At 45.1% G+C, this 25,342-nt stretch overlaps 1 protein-coding gene across 3 annotated transcripts in view; it reads left to right on the forward strand.

The window, feature by feature from the left end:
* Window positions 1-16,132: 16,132 nt before the first annotated feature.
* Window positions 16,133-25,342, forward strand: part of LOC139764351 (lachesin-like) — a 29,807-nt gene continuing 20,597 nt past the window's right edge. The window contains exons 1-2 of one of the 3 annotated variants that reach the window (XM_071690878.1): window positions 16,133-16,248; window positions 25,149-25,342. The exon at window positions 25,149-25,342 is cut by the window's right edge and continues 206 nt beyond it. The gene's annotated coding sequence lies outside the window, so the exon portion shown is untranslated. The remainder of the gene's footprint in view (window positions 16,249-25,148) is intronic. The other 2 variants (XM_071690880.1, XM_071690879.1) reach the window with 2 other exon arrangements.

The following is a 25,342-nucleotide window of genomic DNA, read 5'->3' on the forward strand; positions in this document are numbered from 1 at the left end:
TGTGAAGGTGTTCAGCCACGCCCCAGGGGCGTTGTGAAGGTGTTCAGCCACGCCCCAGGGGTGTTGTGATGGTGTTCAGCCACGCCCCCAGGAGGAGGGAATGAGATATCAAACCTGGTTCGCCCCCCTCTGCTAGCACTACTTTTATTCCTATATTTCCTCCCTGTTAACAATGCTTACCCACCCCCTTCCTCCCCTTTGTTTACCCCTCCCTTCTCCATAGCCTCTATCCAAGATCCCACTTCCCTTCTTACCTCATTAAGTATTAATTAAAGCCCTCCCTCCCCCTCTCCCCTCTCCCTTACTCTTTCCTACCTGTCAGGTTAATTAACCCCCTACCCTCGCCCTCGAGAATCAACCTTCCCCCACTTCCCCCCCCCCCCATGTTCCCCCACTTTCCCCTCCCTCCCCCATCACCATCGAGGGATATCAACCCTTGAGAGAAATGGACTATGACGAGTCGGGCGCTCTGCCTTTATCACTGCTCTCAAATGGCTACTCACTGGATGAGTCCAACATGCAAGCGGAGCGGACACCGTGGCCACACCTCGTAGATCACCTGGCCACACTTAGTGTAGTGCCGGGCCACACGGTGTAGTGCCGGGCCACACCAGCAGCGGCCTGTGTTGCTGTGAGTCAGGGAACAAGACTTTGTTTATCCTGTTCACTACAGCTACGAGGCAGGTAGCGTCAGGTGAGAGAAAACTATATATATATATATATATATATATATATATATATATATATATATATATATATATATATATATATATATATCTATTATACTATCATACTATTCGCCATTTCCCGCGTTAGCGAGGTAGCGTTAAGAACAGAGGGCTGAGCCTTTGAGGGAATATCCTCACTTGGCCCCCTTCTCTGTTCCTTCTTTTGGAAAATTAAAAACGAGAGGGGAGGATTTCCAGCCCCTCGCTCCCTTCCCTTTTAGTCTCCTTCTACGAAACGCAGGGAATACGTGGGAAGTATTCTTTCTCCCCTATCCCCAGGGATAATATATATATATATATATATATATATATATATATATATATATATATATATAATCCACAGACATAGGAATCACCCACAAATCCCCACATTAAATGGCTTCCCGTCCGCTACACAACACAAACCCCGAAAATCCGATGCATAAAACAGATTGAATAACCTTGAGCCACTGCATTCATTCGCATATTTATTCCTTCTCTATAAGCTATCTACGCCAGCAATGTGTCTACCATCCACTATACGAGCTATACAGCTATAGACGTCATAATGGGCCAAACCCCATACATAGAAAAACAATCGCAAGTCCTTCTAAGGAGAAGAATAGCTATGGTATTCCATCAGTATCTGAGATCTCTCTCTCTCTCTCTCTCTCTCTCTCTCTCTCTCTCTCTCTCTCTCTCTCTCTCTCTCTCTCTCTCTCCATATAAAGCAAGAGAGGCGGTGCCAGATCCTTGGCCAGCCATTGAGTACCCGATAAAAGCTATGCTAAGGCATTGTCCTTATCATCTTCATCTCATCATGCTCCTCCCTCACATAAACACACAATAGGTCTTATTTCTTATCAGTAAATATGGAGAACCAGACTCTACGTCATGCAACACGATTACCTACGACTACACACACACACACACACACACACACACACACATGGTAATTCGAGGGGTTCAAGGAATATGTAAAACAGGCTTTGTTGAAGTCGCATATCACAAAATAGTAAAAAGATTCTACGAGAAAGAAACAGAAGAAGAAAGAGAAAGATCCTTTGTGAGTGAGAGAGTGTGAAGATAAAGGCAAAATAAAGAAAATGTATCAAATAATAGTTTTAATAATTTCTCAAAATAAGGGACGCGTTGTCATTATGAAAACATATGGTTGAAGTTAAAGAACTTTCCCAGAGGGTAAATATAAAGATGGAAAGTACGAGAAAGAGGTCATTGTTAATCCTAATTTAACAGCGGGTAAGAGGGTCACTGGGAACTGAAAGAAGGTGAGACATTTAACAAAGAGGTCAATGTTAATGTTAACTCAGCATACAGGACCAGAAGGGTAGACTGGGAGATGACAGAGAAGAGACGCAGGGAACACTGGGAGATTATATGATGTTTCGAGGTGTTTAGTGTGTGTGTGGAGAGAGAGAGAGAGAGAGAGAGAGAGAGAGAGAGAGAGAGAGAGAGAGAGAGAGAGAGAGAGAGAGAGAGACAGAGAGAGAGAGAGAGCATTTCTCACATTACGTCTCGAGTTTTTCCCGCGCTACATAAGTGCGCCTGTCTCCCCATCCCCCCCCCCCCACCAGATCTCTCCTTTAAGTCTCCCTTGCTCTGCCCTGACCCCTTTAGGAGGTCTCCCCTTAGCCACCCTTATCAGACCACCCTAATCTCCCTTAATATCCCCTCCCCCCCTTTCACTAAGGGTTACTATTTAAAGTCTTCACTCAAGATCAACCCCTTTACGTCTCCCTTCTTCACCCCCTCGCCCTAAGGATCTTCCTTTGGTTTCTCCCCCTCCAAACGAACCTCTAGGCACTCTACTTTCACCCTCACCCCCTCAGCCTCCTAAGGGGGTCTTCCCCTTAGCGTTCCCCTCCCCACCAGCTGTTCACACGCAAGAGGATGGCTTGAATTGCACAAATTATACACCGCTCTGACGTTGCTTTATCTGGGTGCTGTAGACGGGAACAGTAACAGCAACAGCAGCAGCAACAGTAACAGCAGCAACAGCAGCAATAGTAGCAACAACAGCAGCAACAACAGCAGCAATAGTAGCAGCAACAGTAGCAACAACAGTAGCAGTAACAACAGTAGCAGCAACAGCAGCAATAGTAGCAGCAACAGTAGCAACAACAGTAGCAGTAACAACAGTAGCAGTAACAGTAGCAGTAACAGTAGCAGTAACAGTAGCAACAACAGTAGCAGTAACAACAGTAGCAGTAACAGTAGCAGCAACAGTAGCAGCAACAGTAGCAGCAACAGTAGCAGTAACAACAGTAGCAGTAACAGTAGCAACAACAGTAGCAGTAACAACAGTAGCAGTAACAGTAGCAGTAACAGTAGCAGCAACAGTAGCAGTAACAACAGTAGCAGTAACAACAGTAGCAGTAACAGTAGCAGTAACGTTAGAAGTAACGGCCATTAGACCACCACAACTACCACAACCACGAACAGCCATCATCCTAAGGGATTTTAACCCATATAAACACGGCCAGATCCCATCCCCCTCCATACATGAGGTCAAAAGCTTTAGTTTGACCTCTGAATCTCCACACACGACCCACCCTGGGCTGCCTGACCCCCCCCCCCCCCCCACACACACATGCCCGAGGATCCACGTTAATAAGGCTCGTCTGGCCTTTAAATAGTGTGAACGTTTAGCCCTACAGCCGTGACCTTTAATAATCCTTAGCACGGCTAAAAACTATGACCTTTGTTTACGTAAATGTATGTACATACATCTCCACAGTAAATGGGGTCAAGTACCTGAACTTTAAATAATGTTAGGGATGTGCAGTTTGACATTAAAGTTATGGTGAAAATTTACATGTAGGATTTCAGATGAAATTTGCTTGTGTCTAAAACACGACGGTACGATCGCTGAGCAAGACGGTACAATTATGAAAGCACGGTGGTACAGTCTTTCACCACGACGGTACAACCCTTATATACGACAGCTTGCTCTTCGACCTGACCCTGAGCTGCTGAGAGAGAGAGAGAGAGAGAGAGAGAGAGAGAGAGAGAGAGAGAGAGAGAGAGAGAGAGAGAGAGAGAGAGAGAGAGAGAGAGAGGGGACTCCAGCGTTCGAGGACTCCAGCGTTCAAACGTGCCATAAAACACTTGTCTGTTGATCTACAAACTCAAAACCAAATCTGACCGGTCCTCACCGGGAGGAGAGGTCAGTGTTATCAGGTGGGCGAGGAGAGGCCATTAGCGAGGGGGTTCTCCATTAAGGCTGTGAGGACGGGCCGATATAACCCAAGTGGGGAGGAGGTGGGGACCTGCAGTGGGGATCAGGGGGAGGGGGGACTTGTGAGACTCGCTCAGTGTACCCGCGGGCACCCAGCACAAGCTCCCTGCCCATCGACACCGGTGGGGCGGGGAGAGAGAGAGAGAGAGAGAGAGAGAGAGAGAGAGAGAGAGAGAGAGAGAGAGAGAGAGAGAGAGAGAGAGAGAGAGAGAGGGGGGGGGGAGAGACCCGTCGCCCTACTGGCGATTACCGTATCGAACCTGTCGTGGAGGCTCGACCCCCGAGAGAGAGAGAGAGAGAGACTGTGACTGTCTCTCCTAACCTTTGACTCTCTCTCTCTCGTCACGCCCCATCGCCCCGTCCACATGCACTCCCCCTCCTATCTCCGCCCCGTATCTCCCTAATTGCCCCCAATAAAGTTGATAACCTCTTGGCTCAGCGAGGACGCTGTCCAGCAGGTTCGACCCTGCCTCGGACATCTGAGTACCTCACCAAGACGTTCCCTCTGAACACGGAACACAAGAACATCGTTTCTCCAAACTCCATTAAAAGCTTTCTCCGGAGCACAAGCTTATCCGTTATGTTCCTATCTGTGTGTTCTACTGTTCTACTGAAACATCAAAGTCTTTCCGTCGTAGTCCTTGGAAAAAAATATCAACAAAAGGACTTCCTAGATACATGATGTGTAAACATCTCAAGCAAACATTACCATACATCCAAACACCTTCTCTCTCTCTCTCTCTCTCTCTCTCTCTCTCTCTCTCTCTCTCTCTCTCTCTCTCTCTCTCTCTCATACAGTCCTACCAAGTACACATTTCTGAATCAGTTTCTCCTCCAAACAAAGAACAGACACACACACACACACACACACACACACACACTTAAATCACCCCTGTACACCATCTGTCACCTTCCACTCAACCACCCTCAACCCTTGTTACTTCCCATCATTCACCATTCACTTGGGCCGCATTCATCGTGCACTCCGTACAGTGCACAACCCTCCCTTACAGCGTGTGTTGCCCACTCGCCACACGATATGGCTGCTATAGCCATCGCACTGCTCTGGCCGGCTATATAATATACATGATGATATACTGCTTATATAACCACTGACCAGCTACCTCAGAGCCTATGCTTTCAAACTGTTGACTGGAGCATAAATATCTAAGCTGGACACCTGCTTGTTTAAGCTGAGGGTTGAGGGGGAAGAGAGGAAGGGGAGCGGGTGGTCCGCTTGTCAGTATCCACCCCCCCTCCCCCCCATGCCATATTGGGATCGCCGCCATGTTTGTTGTTGTTTTGGGATGTCGGCCATATTGCCTGTACGATGCTCCTGGTGGCTTGTTATATTGCCGATGTTCGGCTCAGGCTCCATCGCTGAGGCACACGCCGTTTTCTCTCTTCCAAGGGAAAAATAAATCCAGTGTTGCGCTGTGTGTGGGGTTCGGGTGGGGATTAATCCGGTAGTGCCACGCGTGGATGACGCTTGGGGAAGGGGATTCAATTATCTGCTACTGATGCGCCGCTACTGGGATTAACACAGGGTTGCAATGTGTAATGTTGGGTACTGTTGACAAGCTGATAACCAGGGAACCACAGTGTGTGTGTGTGTGTGTGTGTGTGTGTGTGTGTGTGTGAGAGAGAGAGAGAGAGAGAGAGAGAGAGAGAGAGAGAGAGAGAGAGAGAGAGAGAGAGAGAGAGAGAGTTGACACTCCCATCCCTCTTGCCATCTACCACAATTACCTCCCTTGAGCAGTCACCCTCCCTCGTCCGTTCTCGCCATCCGACCAAGCGAGTCTCTCTTTATCTCTCCTGCGAGACAGAGACATAATGACACTAGTATCTCTAACGTCTCGAGAGACCTGCACATATACAGTCTCTCTTCCTCCTTTCCTTATGAACCTATTTGAGATAGATTTCATGTTTCAAATAGATACCAGAGGAGGTATGATAGATTCCTATCTATCCTTCTATTCTTTTGTACTAAATGTCTATCCTTCCGCTGGTGTGTGTGTGTGTGTGTGTGTGTGTGTGTGTGTGTGTGTGTGTGTGTGTGTGTGTGTGTGTGTGCCCATCTTCTCCTTGTTAGCACACCCCTACGAAAAACTATCCCTCAAAGACAAATGTTATTTGAGGGCATGTTTATATACGTATGCAAATGAGCTGCTAAAGATTTGACAGGACAGGAGAAGAGGCAGAAGGGGAGGGACGGGGGGGGGGGCAGCTGGCTTGACGTCAAGGAATCGTCTGTAGGTTTCTTCCATCTGTTGCACCGGTTCACAGTCTCCTTACAAGTTCGGAAACCATTAATGGCTAAATATTTCCCATGTTCAGTGGTTTGAACGTTGTTCTCTTAATGAGAGGATCCCGGGTTCGAAAGACTCATCTCATACGTCACTCTTAAATGCTCTGCACTTTCTCCAAGTAAGATGAATTGTATTGGTTTACAATCGCCGTAGTTGGCCTTGGTAAGTTTAGGTTAGTCATGGCGAAAATATCAACAAAGAAAACGTTATAGCAACAAATGAGAAAACGGATGCCTTCCCCTTCGAAACGGTAAATAAGAGGTAAAATCATATTCTTATACGAATAATGTATGACTAAGGAGCGGGAGGGAAGGTTGTGTTGTTATATAAGCCCATAAGAACCGAAAATGAATTATATACCAGCCATGAGAACAGTCATTCATCACTTCAACGGCAAATCACTCCCTGTATACCACATCGATCCAATTAATTCTATTCCCCCGCTTGCACCACCTCACTTTCCTGGATGTAAAGGCCCACGGTACCTCAAAACCTACTTAAATCTCTACCCTTCCATCTGCATTAGGCAGGGCTCTGGCGCGTAGCGCTCGGCACAAAAGCCAACAACATCTGGCGTTACCACCCAGGTGGTCGGTCACCCAACCAAGCGCTAACCAGACCCAACGTTGCTTAACTCCACTGATCGTGTGGGACGATGTGGAGAGAGAGAGAGAGAGAGAGAGAGAGAGAGAGAGAGAGAGAGAGAGAGAGAGAGAGAGAGAGAGAGTTCTACACCTGACAATACCCCCTCCCTGGTCCCTTTTCCTGGTTCAACTATTGGTTTTGTCCTATATAGACCTACTACCGGATCATCCCGGGTTCGAATCCTTGTTCTTCCCCCAGTCATAATCTCAGGAGTTCTCCCTTGTTACGCTCCTTGGTTCTCCCCCTAGTAGAACCTATGGTTCTCCCCTACTTCCAACATCCTTCTCCCACTGGTTCTATCCTCTACGTTCCACCCCAGTTCTCCTCTTAATTCCACCCCTGGTTCTACTTCAGGTGCTACCCCAGGTTCTCCCCCGACCTTCTGCCCCTGGTTCCACCCCTGGTTCTACTACCCCTGGTTCCGGTCCCTGGTCTCGTACCACCTCGTGAGCGTCAGCAGTTACGGTCGCCGAATAAAGGAAGGTTAAGATAAAGGACGGCGTCACTCCATATATGCTAGGCTGCCTTACCTTCGAAACTGATCCGGGGCTGTTCCGAAACTGCTTCGAAAGTGTTTCCACAGCGGCCCCCTCCCCCCCCTCCCCCCCTCCCCCAGGACTTCGAACTAGCAATGAAACTGTCTCACAGCTATTATAATTGTGCTAATGAAACTGCTTCAAACCTCCTCCGAAATGGTTCGAAAACTGGCCGAAAACTTGCTCGAAACCCCCGAAACAGATTCGAAACTACTTTGAAAAAAGTGGTTCGTTCACAAGATCAAACCGAATCATATGAATTAATCGTTTTAATCAGTTCTCAGTGACAAATAGATGGTCTGCGTTGCTACACAGTTACGTAAACAAAAAAATCTACGCCTTCCTATTTTTTTTTTTCTCTTTCAAAAGGCGTGACGAAGCAGGGTATCAAATGTCTAGGAGGAGAGGATGACACGTAACCTTGGCACCCCTGAGGTGGCGGTGGTGGTGGTGGGGGAAGTCGTGCTTTGAGGAGGGAGGAAGGTGGAGGAGGAGGGTCGTGGTTGGGAAGTCGTTCTAACTCCTGACGAAGGCGGGGAAAGGAGGGTCGTCCCTCTTGACAGACAGACGTTTACGAAGCAGGAAGCTTTTTTTTTATACTGTTTTTAAAAGACTTTCTGTTGAACCACCGTCGTTGGGAAGGCCACAGAATGTCAGTCTATGTCTCCTCCACCGCCGTTGGATTTCCTCCACCACCGACAGTGGAGAGGGATACATCCCTCCGTTACGCGTTACCCATATCGCCGTTGGAGACCAACTTAACCCATGTCGCCACCGCCGTTAGAGACAAGAGACCTCACCACCCTGCCTCCACCACCACCACCACCACCGCCGGTAGAGCCACGGTGGTGTAGCCAGGACCGGTTGGCTGAGAGAGAGAGAGAGAGAGAGAGAGAGAGAGAGAGAGAGAGAGAGAGAGAGAGAGAGAGAGAGAGAGAGAGAGAGAGAGAGAGACCCGCTCCTGTGCTAACAACAACTTGGTCACAACGCCTTTTTTTTTACTGACTACCGAAAAATTCGCTTGCAAATAACTTTACGAAGCAAATTATTGGGTGAAAACTCTTGCGTCCGATCCATTTCATTATGAGTAATGGCCCGGGCTACGGTGTATAACGAACCTAACGTATGAATAAGGAGTGGATGATGAGGCGTAATGACCACTGACGTAAAACTTGACGTAAGATGAGGGTAATTTGCGACTGGAAGCAACTGACAACAGGTGTTTTGTGGAGGTGGAAGGGTTTGTTAAGTGTTGTGAACGCCGGGTTGGGGGTGAGCGATGAGAGAGAGAGAGAGAGAGAGAGAGAGAGAGAGAGAGAGAGAGAGAGAGAGAGAGAGAGAGACTAAGGATTCCAGACAGTTCACAAACTAGCTAGCCAGCCCCCCAAAAAACATCTGGAGACCCAAGAGCTGGCCCAGTGGAACGCCGGCACCTGCTGACACCTCTCGTCTTCTTTACTTCCATGGCTCCGCTTACGAACTGAAAGCCCTCGTCTAGGCCAGGTCTTAGACGAAATGTTACAGAAAATGGCAAAATATGTAAATAATCAAGAAGAAAAGAGGAGAAAGAGAAATATAAGAGATTTTGAGGAAGCCCAGAACGTCTTTATTTTTTTGAGGAAGCGTCGAGAGCTGGGTTTTAGGGAAGACATGAGAAGGTAAAGAGTGCCAAAGCTTAGCGGTGTAGGGAAAGAAAGAGACATCACAACGTTAAACTGCTGGAAGACGAGAGCTTGAGTAGGAACGATGGAGAGATGGTCGCCCAGTCGCTGGGTGTTCAAGTCAAGATATAAACCTCACGGAACTGGATGATGTGAGGTAAAGCAAGCAAGTCCTACGGCCATTATATGAAGCAATATACTCTCTCGTGATCCACCATTATCCATCATACGTGTGCAAAGGCTTTTAAAAAACAATCACATGGCCTTTAAAATACCCGTAGTACCTCTCCAATCATGAGTTATTCCCACCTAATGTTTCCATAACCGCAAAAGGAGATCGTCTACCATGCTCTTATGTGTATTCCGTGAGGGGTAAATCCCAGAGGGGTATAATTTCACGGTGCGAGACCAGAGACTTTGATCCGGGCGTACGCCACGCGCAACGTGAGCTGGGGGAAACGTGCGCCAACGGCCCACGTCGCTGCGATTGCGCCAGGGAGTTGATCACGTAATGCATACGTAATGGTGGGGGGGCAGCCACTGACGGATGGGTCTGGGGGTCTGGGGGACTGATGATACCCGCTGGTTTAGGCAATATTGGTGAGAGGAGGAAGCCAGTGGAACAATAGCCTGGGAAGGGACGTTAGCTTAGCCAGAACGATAGCTTGTGGGGAGGATAGCTAGGCTAAGACGATAGCTTGGCTAGGGACGATAGCCTGGGTATGGACGATAGCTTGGGTAGGGTCCATAGTTTGGCTAGGACAATAGCCTGGGTATGGACGATAGCTTGGGTGGGGTCCATAGTCTGGCTAAGACGATAGCTTGGGTATGGACGATAGCTTGGGTGGGGTCCATAGTTTGGCTAGGACAATAGCCTGGGTATGGACGATAGTTTGGGTAGGGTCGATAACTTAAAAACGATACGATAGATAGGTAGAGCAGATAGAAGGGCGGTGGGGGATGGGGTCGTTTGAAACAGACGTGCTGATCAAATCACCTCATTAACTCATCCTCCTCATCGAGCTGCCTCATGATTATTCTCTACGACGTGTCCTTGTGACGTCGTTAATTAGTACCAGTCACGTGTGGCTAATCATTAGTGATAATCTCAGGTGTTTCATTAGTGTCAATCAGAAAGCATGATTAACACTAATCACACCTACTCTTCACATGTGCCAATTAGGGGCATCTTTAACCACTGACAGAGACGCTTTAAATGGAAGAATTGTAATCCCTTTATTTGTCGAGATTAATGGATGGCTCCATTACCCATGGGGATGATCTTGTGGGATCTTCCAAATGATATGGGATCTTCCAGGGAGGGTGGTGGGACAGAGATGGGAATGGGTCACCTGACCTCAGCCAGTCCTATATATAAGGCGATGTCAGTCATGATAGAGGACCAGTTCCAAGCGGGTCTAATTTCCAGGTACGGTTTCCAGTGTGTTATGGAACGGGGTACCTCCAGGCTCGTCTACCCACCATGGATCCAGCTGATATCTACGACCTGTAGCTGGAAGGGGGAGTGGGTGGGTTAGGAGGTCGAGAGAGTTCAGAGGTCAGTAAGGAAGGCTGGGTAAGGGGGGAATGTAAAGGGGGGGGGGGTAAATGATGGCTGGCGAAGAGACTTTAGGGTCAAAGGTCAGATACCTTCTGGAGCCGCCCAGGGGCAAGAGACATGTGAGAAACTGGGGAAAAAAAAAGTGGTTCTTCCACGACTTAAAGTCAATCGTCAGTTACATCCAGTGTTTGGTACTGGAATCACTCTTCAGACCTGGAGACCTGAGACCTGGGTCTGGTCACTGTCTGAGATGTGACCCGTGTTTCATAAACGGACAAGACCTGGACCTGTACCCAGTCACTGGCGAGGACCCGTGGTTTTTTTTTGGGGGGGACCAATATGGAACCACAGACAGATGGCGAAGCCCGGGTGTGTGTGTATGTGTGTGTGTGTGTGTGTGTGTGTGTAGAAGGATTCTCAAGTAGTCCCCCATCGTTAACAAACTGTTGGCACGTACAGGAACCATAGCAACAAAAGAAGAAACAGAAGGGCAACAGTCATCGCCAAAAAAAGGGGGACACAGACAACGGCTGTGACAAAAGGAACAGAAGTACCAGGAGCGAAGACGGAATATAAAGTAGCAGAGGAGCTTAGTCAGTAACAGTAACAAATACGTAGCAGAAGATAACACAGCAACAGAATAAACAGCCACAGCAGCAACAGCAACAGCAGCAGCAATCAAGAAGAAACAGTAGAGAAACAAACGGTAAACGGTACAAAGAACGGGACAAAAGGAACAAAAATAAAGAACAACAACAAGAGAAGTGATCAGGAACACGGCAAGTCACACGACTTCAAACGGCACAGCAAATGTATACATATGTACAGCAGCTGGTGGCCGTCTACACAGCAGTGCACGACACAGCAGGAGCAGCAGCGGCAGGAGGAGGGAGCCCCTGCAGCGTCCCATGATGGACATCAGTCTCCACACTGTCATTCCCTACTCGAACAAATGACGCTTGTGAGCGTCTCCTTCCGCCTCGCGCCAAAGAACTGGGGGCATGATTGCTCCCAATTGCTCTATTACACTTCATTTCTCTCTTTCTCAGCTGCGCGCACACATACATACACAGGCCACCTGTTCTACACCAGCTGTGTGGACCCTTTCCCAGAAATAATGAGAAATATATGATCTAGAAACTAAATTATGGCACAAAATGCGTTCTAGTCTGTGGTATTATTATGGTGGATGGTTGCGGGCATAAAACACGAAGGTGACGGGGTTAAAACATTTGAGATCACGACAATAAATACGTATATAAAAATAAAGTCTTAAGGTCACTTAAGAACTTTTCCATTATTTATATAATATTTTCAAAATGTAATATTCTATAAGATTGTATAAAAATGTAAACGTATCCGACAGAGTGAAAAAGATTAATGTCACTAGTGTCTTGGTGTTCGTCATCATACCAGAATGATCTATCAAATCATTATCACCTTCCAGAGCTGAGTGGGACACGCACTCACACGCACTCGCACGCACTCACACGCACTCGCACGCACTCACACGCACTCGCACGCACTCGCACGCACTCACACGCACTCACACGCACTCGCATGCACTCGCACGCACTTTCCTCGTTACTTATCAAGGGAAATCTATTATTTGTGATGTGTTTTTGTGTGCAATATATATATATATATATATATATATATATATATATATATATATATATATATATATATATATATATATATATATATATATATATATATTTCTTTCTAGAGCAACAATAAACATTTTGATCTCACAAATAACCAATAAACAGCACTCACGACACATTAGCACAACAACATCAACAAAAACAGAACAAACACAGAAGATAAACATAAAAACACACAATACAAGCCCTTAACGTGGTCAGGGTCAGCCCTAAGGATGAGTCTTGAACGAACTGTTAAAAGTGATTCTATATATATGTGAAAGGCAGGCCAACCAACCATTATGGAGTGAAGAGAGAGAGGGGAAGGGGGGGGGGATGGTTGCCTCAGGGCAGGGGGAGGTCTGACCTGGGGCGCGAGGGAGGGGGGGGAGGGGTAGGGGGAGGTTAGAGAGGTCAGAACGCTAAAGCAAACACCTACACAACACAAGGCTTGGCAACAACACCCACGCAACACTGGTGCCTTTTGCAACACTGGTTCCTCCCACCTCTCTCTCTCTCTCTCTCTCTCTCTCTCTCTCTCTCTCTCTCTCTCTCTCTCTCTCTCTCTCTCTCTCTCTCTCTTCTCTTCTCTCTTCTCTTCGTATCAATCGTCTGTTCTCCACATGGGTCGTGATTCCACCGACCCGAAGACGCGCCAACTTGACCCCCCTTGACGTCCCCAGGCGCACTTGACCCCCCCAACACCCCGCCTGACCTCATAATGACTCGACCACTGTTACCAGAGGTCAAGGGTCAAAGATCAATTGGTAAAGAAAGTGAGACGTCAGAGTGAGCAATATATATATGTAGTGAGATTGACACAAGAGAACATTAACCCAAAACCTGTTTACAGGAATTTGAAGGAAAGAAAATGCCATCAATAATGATGATGATAATGATGATAATGATGATAATAATAATAATAATAATAATAATAATAATAATAATGATAATAATAATAATAATAATAATAATAATAATAATAATAATAATAATAATAATGATAATAATAATAATAATAATTTGATGGATCCTCCACAGGTCAGTCAGGCAATGACGGAGAAGGAAGACCAGACACATACACACACACACACACACACACACACACACACACCCTCTGCCAGCCTAACGCCATGACACAGCTGAATCTCCCGGCAATCTGGAACAAAAAAAAGTGTGTCGTGTTGTGACCCCATGACACAGCACCGACGGCAGGACACGACCCATGTTGACAGTGGTGTGGCAGCTGTGTGGTGGTGAGAGCTCACACCACGCCAGGGGCATCAAACTAAGACACTACAAACAACATCATTTCAGTTTTTCCCTCGTCATTGGTGAGGCCGAGGGTGGGGGCGGGGGACGACAAGTGGCTCCCATGTGGAGACGACACGACCGACACCCAGCGTGAACGTAGGGGTCGTCGTAGGTCCATTCCCCAGGGGCGCTCCGAATGACTGAGGTGAAAGCGGAGGACCTGGACCACTCACTGCTGCCTGGATGGGGAGCAAAACGTCATTCAGAGAGAGAGAGAGAGAGAGAGAGAGAGAGAGAGAGAGAGAGAGAGAGAGAGAGAGAGAGGGTGGGGGGGTGGAGGTATGTGATAGAGAGAGATGGTGGGAATTCGCTGCTCAAAGCGAAGATTCAAAATTCAGTCTTTGATTCCAGGGTTCTCAAGGCCTCGTGGGGCGACAGATAGAGGACTGGATTGCGACAGGACGTACCCCTGGGTACTGACTGACCCGTGGGATCGTGGGACAAAGGATCGAGGATCTACAGAGAGAGGAGAGGGACTGGGGGCAGGGGGGGAGTGGTTAGAGAGTGTTAAGGGTCAACAGTTGTTAGCCTGTGAATGGATCTCGTTACATCAGGTGCTGCCCCGGATCCTACTTACCCCTACCACACACCCAGTCAGGGGGTCATACACACACACACACACACACACACACACACACACCCTTCCTTCCTCCACCTCTTGCCCTTCAAGGGCACCTAAGCAGCCCAAAGGCTGCGATACGACCTTTGGGGAACCTAGTCAAAGCAAACACAGAACAGAGAAAACAGAGAGTGAAGTCCCGCAGGGGATGGTGTTGGGTCCCTCTCTTATTACTGATTTATGTAAAGTATATACAGGAGAAATTATGTCTCCCTCAGGTATGACCGGGGATGTCAGACTTATGGCTGAGATAAAAGACATTCACGAGTGGCCAAATAACTTCAAAGTGGTCATGATAAGCTACAGAAACGGTCAAGTTTCATGGCTCATAAAATCTAATCCAAAAAGATATAAAGTAATCAAAACGAGAAGGTAGAAGGAAGATGCGATGGACGAATATCGTACCTATACTCATCGAGATGAGACAGACTCGAAAAAAAAGGAAAAATATTCGACACAGCGAAAGAAATCGAGAAAATCTGCATAGCTGAAGTGATCTGGGAATAGATAAGGGGCATAATATGTCGTATACATTGATATCCGACCCCCATAGTAATGTAAGCCAACTCCTTACAGAGGGTCGGCAAGAAGACAGTCATTCTAAAATATGGTGAAAGATTATGCTAAGGTTGGTTACGTTATCTATACACTGTCGGATACGACGCCAATGAAGGGGGACACTGGGATGGTAAAGTGTAGGGTAGATATTACAGGTAGGACGGAGCGAAGTGCCTTGAGAGAGAGAGAGAGAGAGAGAGAGAGAGAGAGAGAGAGAGAGAGAGAGAGAGAGAGGGAGAATGACGTCAACAAATCCTGCTTGGTAATTATTTAAATTTTTTTTTTTCCTTCTTCTGGAAGCCTTTCCAAGTATGAATAGTAATTATAATACCACGCTCCTTACTGCCTCACCACGTTACGTTCACAGTGGGGAATCTACGTTCAATAACACGTTCAGAAAGGAACGTTCACCTCACGACGTTTTTATGCAAAAAACCAATACGTTCACAATGGAACGTTCGTAATGCTATAACGAAGATCATGCGTTCACATTCGTACGTTCGTGTGAACATAGTAAAGACACACGCATTTTGGCAGTGTGTATGAAGAGACGCACTTCTCGAATCACTATATAATCATATAAGACATCAACCAATATAATCAATATAACTTTTGAGAGTTCGACATATACATATACACCCCATATAACGTCACCTTGCCAGCTTTACCCACATGGACTGGCTAACTCGACAATACCTTTCCTGTGTGAAGATGGAGTAAGGGCGATTATCCAATTATCCCTCCTCATCACACTCTAGTAACTTAATACTCTAGTAAGTCATGGGGGGGGGGGGGTGTATCCGGGTCCTCTAGAGACCAAAAGAAGAAAAATCGTACCATCGTACGTCAAGAATTAGAAAACTCCTGTGGTCACTTCTGGCGCCAGTGAGTCAGTGAGACGCGTTGGTTTGAAAGTTATTCCCTCCTGTTTTCCTATCACCCTCGTCGTCATGACCTGGCGGTTATATATCTACATTAGAGGATGTCTTACTAGCTAAAGCTGGGGATACTGTACGGCTAAGCTTTATAGCAAAGCTCTACAATGGCCAGTAAGTCATCGAACGTACAATGTGGTTGTCCGACCTGAAATGAGACGAACTGGCAGCTCACGGTGGGTGCAGTTGCCATGTGTGGTTAATATCAGTGTAACTTCCTATAGTTATTTATTTTTAAACCTTCGCCACCTCTTCCGACGGCGCCCTGTGTGTGTGTGTGTGCGCGTGTGTGTCTGTCATAACGTATAATATCGTTATCGTGATCGCAATTACGGCAACTGAGTTAAATGTCTCCTCCCATCCCCACACAGGAGGGGTGAGGGTGAGGAGAGAGCAAGCAAGGCCACATCTGGGTGGTGGGAGAGGGTCAGTATGCGATAAGCTGTGGTGGTGTTCGCACGTCCTACGTGGGGGGACGAAGCTCATGGCGCCGCGCTGGTATGGTGACGGTATTGTGAGCGATAGTGATGATGATGATCATGATGGTGTACGTGGTGAGGGTGAATCCTGGATGGATTTAAAGGGGGACAGTCTGGGGCAGAGAGAGATAAACACTCCAGATGATAAATTAGAAAACTCTGAGATGCTCAAACAGACTGACGGGATAATGGTTGAGACTTACACTCGTATTTTGTGTCCATATCAGACAGACTGCGAACGCACAGTGTTGTATATTTGGAAGGCAATGTTGTCGCATGTATTCTGGTCCTAAGAAGACTCGAGATCATTTCAAAATGTCATCGAATGTTATTATTCTACGAGTAACTACAGAAATTATCATTATTATTATTATTATTATTATTATTATTATTATCATTATTATCAAACGCGGGAGACAGCGACAAAGTATAAAAAAAAAAAAAAATTATTATTATTATTATTATTATTATTATTATTATTATTATTATTATTATTACTATCATTATTATTATTATCATTCATTATTATTATCATTACTATTATTATTATTATTATTATTATTATTATTATTATTATTACAATTATTATTATTATTATTATTATTATTATTATTATTATTAAGTTGGTCTTAAGAGAGTGCGCTATGAGGTCTAAGTACGTGAGGTGGTTCCCGAGTGTGTGTGTTGCTCTGCAACTTTGTTCTTGTTGCAAGTTGCTGTTGACGCCTCTAATTAAAGCCCACCGTATGTATCTCTCTCTCTCTCTCTCTCTCTCTCTCTCTCTCTCTCTCTCTCTCTCTCTCTCTCTCTCTCTCTCTCTGTGGCCAGTGGGACACGTTGAGCGTAATTCCCGTAACACAAAGTCTAAGGACATACAATGACTGCAATAAAGTGTTTAACCTCAGAATTTCAGAAGGGAGTTCAGAAGACGACATACTATCGTACAATGGGGTTCGAACGCGTGGTCCACTGAGGTTCCACTCTTGGGCTCTTACGTAGATAATGTTAGGTTATGATAACGTGTGCGTATGCCGGACCCGGATGTGTGCTGTAAACACCTGAATAGTGATGGTTATTCCCCACCACGACCACAGCTGAGAGAGAGAGAGAGAGAGAGAGAGAGAGAGAGAGAGAGAGAGAGAGAGAGAGAGAGAGAGAGAGAGAGAGAGAGAGAGAGACCCTGGATGTTCAGGCAATACACAGAGATAAGTACATGATGGGGTGGGAAGCATTACATATTAAGATAAAATGTGGAATATTATGTGTTTTTAAGTGTTATGTGTCTATAAGTATATACGGTATTTTTACATATAAAAAAACAAAGAAACCAACACAAACACGTATGTTGTGCTTGATCAAAAATAATCACAATTAACATAATCCATTCATTACATAACATAGCGCATACGACCTTTCGTATAAACAAAGGCAGACAACATACACACCAAATATTCATACACACAAAACCAAAAAATAGATTTATAAAGGAAAAACAGAGATAGAATACATAACTTTCTACTACAACAGTAAACTTACATAAATCTACAGTACAGTGAGGGGTCTCCTGTGGTCATGTAGCCCCTTGGTAACAAGACATTCAACCTGGGCAACAAGCCTTCCTACTCAGCCAGTCCTCTGGACACTACCCAGACACGGAACTCCCGTCGCCAGTAACTCAATAATTGCACGTCGGCAACTGCAGTGGGGCATTGTGGGTAATAATCAGGTCAGGCGTGTGATTCGTCTATTGAAGAATGAGATCGTGGATTTGATTTAACGTATACAAGTTCTACAATAGTTGTAGGGGGTTGGGGGGGACCTCGTCTGTGTGTGTGTGTGTGTGTGTGTGTGTGTGTGTGTGTGTGTGTGTGTGTGTGTGAATAAAGTCTCATAGATTCAACTGCAGAAGAATAAATTCAAGGGCCATTAAAATTATGTACGTGTACTATAAAATTATGTTTAATATTGGACAACATCTGCAGAAAATAAAAATCTGGACCAACCAGATTAAAACTCAAGAAATGAATGAATTAATATCTTCAAAAACACAACACATCATTGAGGCTCTTACTGGGTATGTAGGCCTGCGGGTCGCAGCCTCAGTGAAGCAGTGAAGCAGCTTCATCCAAAATCGAGATGCGAAGGTTTAGACGAATCTCTTTTGAATTAGCCTTACATACATCCTAATATATACCGTAAACTTTACGGACTTAAATTATCTCCTGATGGCAGGATTTTATTCAATCATAAGGCATGATTTCCCTTTAAAAATATTAAAAAAAGAAACAGTTTCATTGTAAAAAAAAAAAAAGTAATATAAAAAAATGGCTTCAAAAATACATTTTTCTTTTTTGACTTCAGGTCTGTCTGTCAGCAGTCAGGGTTTATATATAGTTAATGTAAATTGCAAACTGTGTGTGAACCTGGGTAGTTCAACCAGCCTGCCATTCGTTAAGGGAGGGTTCGTTATTTACGGGAGGGGTTCGTTACTTACGGGAGGGGTTCGTTACTTACGGGAGGGGCTCGTTATTTACGGTAGGGACTATTTTCGTTTGTTCCCAGGAAAATTTACGAGCTCTCACTAACAATTACAAACTTACTCAAATATGCACAGAGAACCGTGAGTCATCCTATGTATATTCGAAGTTCACTGCCTTGCCAGATCAACGAAGCGTAGAGTAAAGGTCCGAACGGTTCGAAAACCCTGAATCATCCTATGTATATTCTAAGTTCATTGCCTTGCCAGATCAACGAAGCGTAGAGTAAAGGTCCGAACGGTTCGAACCAATGAAGTCCCATAACCGAAACTTAATCACAAGTCTAGAGTGTTCGTAAACTGTCAAACTTCAACTGGTTATCTAACGCCCATAAAGCCGATAAATGAAACTAATGAAACATTTACATAATTTGTCCCGAAATACTTAAATAAGTAACACACACACACACACACACACACACACACGAGTCTGCCACGGTCTCGTATTAGGATACAAGTGATCATATCTTGTGTTTACAATCTGTTTTCGCCTGTCAAAATAAATGGGTATCAGACAGAGCCAGTCTAAACAGCTGCCTCTCACCACTCAGACCATCAAAGTCTCCTTGTATCAACCAGTTTATGTTCAGATATCGAGAAATCTATATGTTTTGGTACTTATGAAGTGTATGTTTGGCAACGTCGAAGTTTGGCACACTACTACCTCGATATAAACAAACACAGCTCGCACTCCCGTTTTTTATACTTGAGGATGGTAATTACTGCATCTTACATGGAGAGAAATGCTTGATATATTCATCAATATATTGCGTTAATTATGTATGATTCTAATAAACTGTACTTTAAACTGTTTTTCTTCGACTATAAAATTTAGTTTAAAAGAGTGAAAATACTTGATTGTATGTGGCATTTTCATGATAGAGCAATATTCGTATTTGGTCGACATTCCTGACTACAATGATAGATTCGTCGTCCTTATTACTTGATCTGGATTATAAATACGAACTCTACGTACCCCTCAGACAGCTGTCTGAAGTTTCCAAAGGTTCAAAAACATTGGATTTAAAACCATTGCAATTTCAGTCGTGAAGGTTTTCAATAGAAACCGAAATAAAAAGGAAAATGCTGTTCCGAAAATTGAATATTCTTATTGTGCTATTCAACAAAGCAATACATGAATATTCCCTAGGGTTTTCATTTACAACCACCCTGTATGTAAATTCCTCCGGAGCGTCTATACTTTAGATTTACATAATAATGCCTGGGATACCGATTATAACATTTCATTTCACAAAAGTCCTACGTTTTCCACTAGATAAATCCTCACGAGAAACCCATATGTTAACCTTTACACATACAAAGGATATATGTCAGAGGAACTAATGAAGTTCACTTTGTACTGCAACGAAGCTAACAGTGATTCACTCAATCCCATATCACAGAGGAGAGTGCATAGCGTCCAGACTATTAATTAATCAGGTCTGACTTGTATACATTGCCAGGTTGGAGTTATCCTTCACAAGACCACAGACGAGAGACTATATCTGTTAAGATGGATAGTTCCTGTGTCAACCCTGTACGAGTCTAACACAGGAGGACAAGTGAGGTGGATTTTTCCTTCTTAGGCTCAGTCCTCTTTTCTCAACGCTACTTCTTTAACGCGGGAAATGGCGAAAACATACACACACACACACACACACACACACACACACACACATATATATATATATATATATATATATATATATATATATATATATATATATATATATATATATTTTTTTTTTTTTTTTTTTTTTTTTTTTTTTTTTTTACTTTGTCGCTGTCTCCCGCGTTTGCGAGGTAGCGCAAGGAAACAGACGAAAGAAATGGCCCAACCCCCCCCCCATCCACATGTACATACACACGTCCACACACGCAAATATACATACCTACACAGCTTTCCATGGTTTACCCCAGACGCTTCACATGCCTTGATTCACTCCACTGACAGCACGTCAACCCCTGTATACCACATCGCTCCAATTCACTCTATTCCTTGCCCTCCTTACACCCTCCTGCATGTTCAGGCCCCGATCACACAAAAATCTTTTTCACTCCATCTTTCCACCTCCAATTTGGTCTCCCTCTTCTCCTCGTTCCCTCCACCTCCGACACATATATCCTCTTGGTCAATCTTTCCTCACTCATTCTCTCCATGTGACCAAACCATTTCAAAACACCCTCTTCTGCTCTCTCAACCACGCTCTTTTTATTTCCACACATCTCTCTTACCCTTACGTTACTTACTCGATCAAACCACCTCACACCACACATTGTCCTCAAACATCTCATTTCCAGCACATCCATCCTCCTGCGCACAACTCTATCCATAGCCCACGCCTCGCAACCATACAACATTGTTGGAACCACTATTCCTTCAAACATACCCATTTTTGCTTTCCGAGATACTGTTCTCGACTTCCACACATTTTTCAAGGCTCCCAAAATTTTCGCCCCCTCCCCCACCCTATGATCCACTTCCGCTTCCATGGTTCCATCCGCTGACAGATCCACTCCCAGATATCTAAAACACTTCACTTCCTCCAGTTTTTCTCCATTCAAACTCACCTCCCAATTGACTTGACCCTCAACCCTACTGTACCTAATAACCTTGCTCTTATTCACATTTACTCTTAACTTTCTTCTTCCACACACTTTACCAAACTCAGTCACCAGCTTCTGCAGTTTCTCACATGAATCAGCCACCAGCGCTGTATCATCAGCGAACAACAACTGACTCACTTCCCAAGCTCTCTCATCCCCAACATATATATATATATATATATATATATATATATATATATATATATATACGTATACGATCAAAACAATAAAGTAACCCCGTTTTATTTCCGGTTTAGGCAGCCGAAAGGGATCAGAGATATAAAAGTGCATTTCCTTAGTATGAGTGGCAGGACTGACCTTGGTAAATATTATGTTTACATCCATAACAGCTGATGTATGAAAGCAGTGATTAGAAGCCTGGGTGTAGTGGGAGAGGAGAGGATTACGATGGCCAGGGGTTATTTGATTATGGGTTGAGCCACAGTAAGGGTGGGGTTGTGTGATTTGAAGTGGGTGGTGTGTTTTTCTGGAGGTTGGGAGTGGGGTTGTGTTTTGCTGGTGATGCTGGCTAGGCTAAGGATGAGGGGGGGGGGGGGATGATGTGCTTGTATTATGGTGTTATAGGGTTGTGTTGTGGAGGTCGAAGTGTTATTAAAGTTACGAATAATGATTATGATAATTTCCGTGCGATGGCACAACACACGCACACATATCCACCTTAAAAAGCGTCAACTACACTCACCAGATACACACATGGGTCGACCCCACACACCCATGACCTCCCCTCACACACCTGACTTGACCCGGGAATGGCATCCCACAGACACGCACCCGACCTGATCCCTGTAATAGCATCCCTATGATGACACATTCGACCTGTGCCAGTAATGGCACCCCAACAACACGCATTCGACCTTGGCTGCCACTGGCATCCTATAAACACATACTGGAATCTTGAAAATCATGAGCTATAAGTAATGATATACTGAGGTCATCTACTTAAAAAGCTACTTAAGTATGCTAATGATGGAATATCATGGCCCATGCAGTCTTGTTAACCCCTCCACTACAAAGTGGGTTTTAAATTAACATTATCCTCATCGCTAAACAACACAATTTTATCCGAGTGTACGAGTTTTAACACATTTAACGCTAATGTTAATCTTGCTCGGTTGAGAAAAGACACGGAAAGAAAACGGGAGGGAGTAACAGGGACGAACAGATTGACGGACGAAAACGTACACAAAACGTATTATTATTGGTATTTTTTTTCCATATATGTGAGACTGTAACCGTAAATACTTACCATGAAAAAAAGAACGTATCTCTTACGTTCATCCACAGAAAACGGATAATCGAAAGTAAATTAGATAACTTGATATTAAGAAGTGAAATTGGGATATAAGTATAAATAATACGTCGAATAAACTGAAATTACAGCGGATAAACTGACCCTCGGATACAGTGACACAGAAGAGCAACCCATCAACAACACACGGGAGTTGTGATGGAACGTGTTGTACAAGACGTCGATAGTAGGGTTGTGGGTGGGTGCGATTGAGGTGGAGACGAGAGAGAGAGAGAGAGAGAGAGAGAGAGAGAGAGAGAGAGAGAGAGAGAGAGAGAGAGAGAGAGAGAGAGAGAGTGAACGAGATAGCAGTAAGCTCTTCACAGTAAATCCCCAGGACGAACAGAGATTGCATCAAGGCGCGCCACAGTGGGTGTGGTGTGGTGGTGTGGTGTGGTGGTGTGGTGTGGTGCTGTGGTGTGGTGTGGCGATGTGGTGTGGTGTGGTGGTGTGGACGTGGTGTGGTGGTGTGGACGTGGTGTGGTGGTGTGTACGTGGTGTGGTGTGGTGTGGACGTGGTGTGGTGTGGTGGTGTGTACGTGTGGTGTGGACGTGGCCAGTGTGGGCGTGATGAAGGATGTGTATCAGACAAGCAATAATCTTTATCATCAACTTTTCCTCGGATGAAGATTTCAAATGAAATCTAGACAATAACACGCCTACCCAACTACAAATCCTAGAGGCTAGCAGGCTCGAACCCCAGGCGGTGGCAGAGGTCACACAGCTGGCCTAGCGGTTCATCCCTCCACTCGTCGGCAGATATATTCGTTGCCAACTTAGGGAGGGAGTGAGGGAGGGCGTACAGCACCACACTGTAACCAGGACCAGCCATCTCACAGCCTGTAACTCGCTTCGAATTATCCCGGGGGACGACCATGTCCCTCCCTTAGTGACAGGCATGTGACCCCCCCCCCCACCGAGGATTGGCCACCAGTTTACTTGTTGTACAAACACAGATAAATGAGCTGTCTGCCTCCTGCAGCAGCAAGAACACAATCCATTGTCATTGGTCACAAAATACATGTAACTTAATATCAATAAACAACAAATATAATCTCTGTCTCATTAATGCATATCAGATCACGTAGGAAGTTCAACTATCAAAGTAAATATATCAGAAGCTATACGTAACGGTACAAATATTCACATAGCTTGGGCTCCCAGCACGTCCTAGCAGCTAGGGTTCCACTGGGAGGAAATATTCATCATAGCCATGACCTGAGTGATGCTGCCACTGTAAGTATGACGGAGGGACCCAACACAAGACGGAGCTACCACCCACGAACCTACCCACCCACTCAACCTTAGCCACCCACTCAAGCCAAGCTAAACCACCCAACCACCACATGCCTAGCCTAACCATCCAACAGAAGCCATATGGACGCTCGTACGCAACACAAAGTTCCATAATTCCAGCAAAACGAGGAATTATTACGCATCTCCTCGACTGATTATGACACAGGAAAAAGGGTTGTGATTATTGGGGTAGTGAAGCGAATTGGTTTTCCCGGAGGTTAATGAGTAAATAAGGAGGGTGTGTGTGTGTGTGTGTGTGTGTGTGTGGGCGGGGGTTCCATCTGGCGCAAGTATGGGGTCGAAAGAATGATGGATTGTTGTGTTCGAACGTCCCCATACGACGTGGGTGTCAGTTTGCATGGAATCGCTGAGTTTGATATGAATTAAATAAAAATATAAGTTCCCTGAGAACTTGTCAAGTTGCTAAGTTTTAAAAGTTGGTTGTTCTTTGTGCTAACGTAACGACAGCGAAGAGAATTGGCTAACGAACCAAATATCGAACTGATGTTGTAGAAGTTGACCTTCCCTTAGCCAAGCTATGATCGCATTATCATCATTCAGTAGCGCTGGGCAGTACTTTGATGATAAGCTGCGTTGCTTCTTGCTTAAAATAAACGAAAATTGGCCAACCAATTTGACTAACGACTGGTGCTCAAAATTTGGCTTGATAGTGGCAAGAGAATGATGTGGTGTGTGGGGCGAATGTGTAGGTGTTGAACGTGTGGGGCGAATGTGTAGGTGTTGGATGTGTGGGGCGAATGTGTAGGTGTTGAATATGTGGAGCGAATGTGTAGGTGTTGAATATGTGGGGCGAATGTGTAGGTGTTGGATGTGTGGGGCGAATGTGTAGGTGTTGAATAGGTAAGTATTGTCTAGCCTGAGCCCTGTGCACTGTGCAGGATCAAAGAGTTCGCCAACCACTGTGCATGACTGTGAGAGAGCAGTATAAGGAATGTGTCTGCCTGAGTAATGTGACTGTGTAAGTAACAAGAGTACGATTAAGTAGGTTGTAATCCTATACGTGTGGAACAGGAGTAGAATCGCCACGCATAGCGTAGCTACATTTTGTTTACTTTAAGATCAAGTAGAATATATTCTCGCTTGAGATTATGGTGAAGAATATCTTTACTTGATCTTAAGATATTATAATAACAGTCATTCACTCACCCAGCCGTTGTGAATCACTGGATTAGCCTAACATATTACGCGTGATTGAGCGGACAATATATCCCACTAAGGCCACGCTAATCACGATTAACGAACGCGAGTTCATCAAGAAGATTAATCTGACGATCATTCAAGATAAAACGCCAAGAAAATGTTACTTGCAAAGTGAGGCGTACCATGGTAGCTGAACACTGTTCC

Source organism: Panulirus ornatus, chromosome 49, assembly GCF_036320965.1.
Source record: "Panulirus ornatus isolate Po-2019 chromosome 49, ASM3632096v1, whole genome shotgun sequence".
Taxonomy (NCBI): Eukaryota; Metazoa; Arthropoda; class Malacostraca; order Decapoda; family Palinuridae; genus Panulirus; species Panulirus ornatus.